The sequence below is a fragment of the Lycium ferocissimum genome, chromosome 5 (genome assembly GCF_029784015.1).
Source record: "Lycium ferocissimum isolate CSIRO_LF1 chromosome 5, AGI_CSIRO_Lferr_CH_V1, whole genome shotgun sequence".
NCBI classification, from domain to species: Eukaryota; Viridiplantae; Streptophyta; class Magnoliopsida; order Solanales; family Solanaceae; genus Lycium; species Lycium ferocissimum.
This window is the reverse complement of record NC_081346.1, coordinates 46,257,235-46,262,631: the sequence shown is the minus strand read 5'-3', so window position 1 is coordinate 46,262,631 and position 5,397 is coordinate 46,257,235.

The following is a 5,397-nucleotide window of genomic DNA, read 5'->3' as shown; positions in this document are numbered from 1 at the left end:
AAATACCCCTGAACACTTATCTGAGATATACTGAACACCAAAGGCCCATAAATGGCATAAACTGATCACATAAGAGGGAAACATCAGAACTCTGTACAATCTGCATATATATATATACACCACATGCGGAAGAACAGTGCAAGCCAGCTAGGCTGCTACATATACTATACACAAAAGAATAGAAGCCGACAAGGCTACATCATCTGACTACTACATACAACTGTCTACATACCTCTACTAGAACAAAGCTGTAGAAAGGACGGGACAGGGCCCCGTCATACCCATATGTATACACATCCAAAAAGGACATACCAAAATCCGACCGTAGCTCCGCATCAAATGGAGTGTATCGACCATTATAGATCAAGAGGTCCCACCGAGCCGGACCACACCGTCTGTCTCTGCTCCGTACCGCGGGCATGAACACGGCCCAGCAACGGGGGAGTCGATGTACGGATAATGTACCGAGTATGTAAGGCATAAGAACAACAACATATATATACATAAGAATCGTGGATAAGATCTGAACTCATAAACTGAAACGACTGACTGCATGTACTTGTATGAACTAGTATCTGCCTAAACCTGTAAAAAATCTGCGTAACTGACAATGCCTCTGTGGGAACATAATATGCATGCTCATACCTATCAATGATGGTCGTGCATCTATATGAGTGTGTATATAACGCCTGATATGCGTGCGTAAATAACGCCTGATGTATGTGCGTATATAACGCCTGTAAGCCTCTGTGGCATCTCGTCATATCATATTGGCTCCTCTATGGCCATAATCAATATCATCATTATAGTAGTAATGCATATATAACGCCTAATATATGTGCGTATATAACGCCTTCTAGTCACGGGTCAATATACATAAATATATAATGAATGTATGCATGAATAAAGCTTGTATGAACGAATCTATACATAAAATCGACCCATGAACGGAAGGATTACTCATCAATGGGGTAAATGAACATCAAAGACCTAAGTACTCCTAAAACTTCTAAAGAGTAAGTATATGGAAACTCGCTTACTCGCTTGTTGGATCATATCATAGGAACATGCCAAAAGAAAAAAGGAATGACCTTAACATACCTGGAAGTATACTCAATCGTCCAACTTCTACCTCTCGAACTTGCAAGTCTACAATTAAGATAACATAGGGATTAATTAGACTATTTACTTCTCTTACTAACCATCCTCAAATACGTATAAAGCTCAACGAACTATAGACAATAATTTCCTTTGTAAGCTTACAACTCTCTAACTTCTCATTCGATCCCACATCAACTACAATACTCACATCAACAAAGCCAACACATATATATATCATGATATACATAAACCCGCTTCCAATCATCTCTTAATATAACGCTATATCATTACATTGCCCTACATCAACTTAACACTTCCACAATTACCTTCTCTTTACTTAATATCACTAAAACTCTTGATACTCAACTTAAATATAAGGGTAGAAATCATTTACATACCTTGAGGGGTCCAGAATCCCAAGAATCACTTCAAATTTAACTCCCTAAAATTCACTACCTTGAAGAAACCCTAGAAGCAACCTTCTTTTTCACCATCTCGGGTTTACGGGGTCCGGGTCTTGTCAAATCTTCACTAATATGATGGAAAATATTGGGAGAGAATATATTAGGGTTTTCTGATTTGGAGAGAAGGAAAAATATGAAATAGATTCGTGGACCACCTATTTATACTTGGAAGCCAAAAAGGCTACAGCGTTCGGTTCGACGAGCGGGTCGACGGCCCGTCGACGTGTCGACGGTCCGTCGACTTGCCCCGTCGACCTGCGCCTACAGATGTATGGCTGCGGGATCCCGTCGATGCCCACGTCGATGATCCGTTGAACATGTCGACGACCCGTTGACGATAACTGGTGTCCTGCAGATTTTCTGATTCAGTTCAGATCGCGTCGATTCGATTCGTTCAACTTTTAACTCTATAAATTGCCAGGAATATCTGCCGGTACCTTCGTACACGGGGTAAGGCACTTTCTACTCCAAACTCGGGCCCGGGTCTCTATTCTAAGGGCATACTCGACTAGAAAATCATAGGTTCTACTACTACGAACACGAGGGGTGTAACATTCTCTCCCCTTTATGAACATTCGTCCTCGAGTGTTCGAACAATCCTGGGTTATAAAAATTTCAGCAGATTTTTCCCTGTACTTATACCAATCCACCTTGCATGCAACAACCCAGAATAATGCCACACAGGGCCACATACTATAACAAACAATACCATGGCCTCACACGACCAATCACGACAGCTGAAATGAAATAATACCTAGGGGCGATGATGTCACGGATTGAACCTCCTGTACTGCTAGGAATAAATGTGGGTACTCAGTCTACATTGCCTCTTTTGTTTCCCAAGTCACTTCCTCAACATTCTTATTCCTCCACAAGACTTTAATGGAGGCTACATCCTTAGTTCGTAACCGACGGACCTGTCTATCCAATATAGCCACTAGAACTTCTTCGTATGATAACTGCTCGGTCACCTGAATGTCATGCACTGGTATCACTCTTGAAGGATCTCCGATACACTTATGAAGCATAGATACATGAAATACCGGATGCACCGACTCTAACTCCCCGACATCGAACCACCCTATGGGCGATCTGCATCTCCGCCCATATAAGGCCTCATAAGGAGCCATCTGAATACTGGAATGGTAATTGTTGTTATATGCGAACTCGATAAGAGGAAAATGATCATCCCAACTGCCTTGAAAGTCAAGTACACAAGCTCTGAGCATATCCTCAAGGGTCTGTCTAGTACACTCCGCTTGTCCATCTGTCTGGGGGTGAAACACGGTACTAAGACTCACTGAGTCCCCGATCCTTCTTGAAAAGACTTCGAATTTGGGCTGAACTGTGCTCCCCTATCCGAAATATTGGCTGAGGGAACACCATGAAGTCGTACAACCTCCTTAAGATAAAGCTTTGCATAATCCTCGGCTGCATAAGTAGTTCTGACAGGCAAAAAGTGAGCTGACTTTGTGAGCCTATCAACTATGACCCATATCGAATCACACTTCCGCTGAGTGCGGGGCAACCCTGTAATAAAGTCCATATTAATTACCTCCCACTTCCATGTCGGAATCTCCATAGCACAAATAGACCTCCGGGCTTCGGTGCTCTATTTTGACTGCCTCGACAATTTGAACACTGAGCGACAAATTCTGCTATATCTCTCTTCATACCATCCCACCAATAAACTTCCTTGAGATCATGGTACATCTTTGTTGAGCCTGGATGAATAGAATAGCGGGAGTAATGTGCCTCCCCCATAATCTGCTGACGGAGTCCTGCAACATTAGGGACACACAATCTACCTCGATACCTGAGTACTCCATCACCTGTGATCACAAAGGGTGTCTTTTCTTTCTGAGGGGTTGTATCTCGGTAATGAACTAAAACATGATCCTCATACTGACGCTCCTTTATCTCTACTACCAAAGATGATACCGCTGTGTCTTGAACGGTAACTCCTGCATCACCTGAATCTATCAATCGAACTCCGAGGCTAGCCAATCGATGAACCTCACGGACCATTTCTTTTCTTTCTGGCGGCACGTGTGACAAGCTACCCATATATTTAAGACTGAGGGCATCGGCTACCACATTAGCCTTCCCGGGATGGTACAAAATATCCACATCATAATTTTTTGACCTCTCCAACCATTGTCTCTGATGCAAGTTCAAGTCCTTCAGCGTAAAGATGTACTGGAGACTCTTATGATCAGTATAAATATCAACATGGACACCATATAAATAGTTTCTCCATATCTTCAAGGCATGAATCACTGCCGCTAACTCAAGATTATGGGTTAGATAATTCTTCTCGTGCTTCTTCAACTGTCTAGAAGTATAAGCGACAACCTTACCGTGCTGTATTAACACACAGCCCAATCCAACACCTGAAGCATCACAATATTCCACATAGCCATCTGCCCCTTCTGGAAGAGTCAAAACTGGTGCTGAAGTTAACTTGTCCTTCAACATCTGAAAACTTGGCTCACAAGCATCTGTCCATTGGAACTTAGCTGATTTCTAAGTCAATTTGGTCAATGGGGCTGAAAGAGAGGAAAACCCTTCTACAAACCTTCTATAATAACCTGCCAAGCCCAAAAAACTATATATCTCCGTTGGTGCCGTGGGCCTTGGCCAATCCTTCACAGCCTCAATATTCTGGGCATCCACTTTAATGCCTTCCTCTGAAATAATGTGACCCAGAAAATCCACAGAGTTCAACCAAAACTCACACTTAGAAAACTTGGCATACCACTCTTTACCTCGAAGAATTCCAAGCACTATCTGCAAATATTTTGTATGATCGGCCTCTGACGGCGAATGAACCAGAATATCATCTATGAACACAATCACAAACAAATCTAGAAAGGGCCTGAATACACGATTCATTAAATTCATGAATACAGCTGGGGCATTAGTTAGCCCGAACGACATAACACGAAACTCATAGTGGCCATATCTAGTCCGGAATGCCGTCTTCGGAATGTCCTCTTCCTCGACCCTGACCAGGTGATATCCTGATCTCAACTCTATCTTCGAGAAATATTTAGCGCCTTGCAACTGATCGAATAACTCATCAATCCTTGGGAGCGGATACTTATTCTTTACAATCACCTTATTCAATTGCCTATAATCAATACACATTCGTAAAGAGTCATCCTTCTTTCTCACAAATAATACCGGCGCTCCCCACGGTGATGTACTAGGCCTGATAAAGCCCTTCTCAAGTAAATCTTTCAACTTCTCTTTCAATTCTTTCAACTCCGCAGGTGCCATCCTATAAGGAGGGATAGATATTGGTTGAGTGTCAGGTAATAGGTCACTAGCAAAATCAATCTCCCTCTCTGGGGGAATGCCTGGAAGCTCATCTAGAAATACTTCTGGGAACTCATTAACCACGAACGGAGGCGAAGAGTCGGCGACTCTGCTTGCACATCTTGAACTCGAACTAGGTGAAAAATATACACTTTTCTGATCATCTTCTCTGCCTTAAGGTAGAAAATAAACCTACTTCTAGGCGAAGCAAAGATTGCCCTTCCATTCTAGGACTGGCTCGCCTTAAAACTGGAATCGAACCATCTTTGCTCTATAATCAACATTAGCATAACAAGAAGCCAACCAGTCCATGCCCATAATAACATCAAAATTAATCATATCTTGTTATATCCCGTATTTTGTACGTTGGAATATTTTGAGTTGGTTGCGACAAGTTATGGACAAGGCTGTTTTTCCGACTTTGTTTTAAGGCATGAGTTTCTTATGGTTTTATTGGGATGGAATATTAAGGAAAATTTGGGGTTAAAAGTGAATTATGAAAAGTTGATTA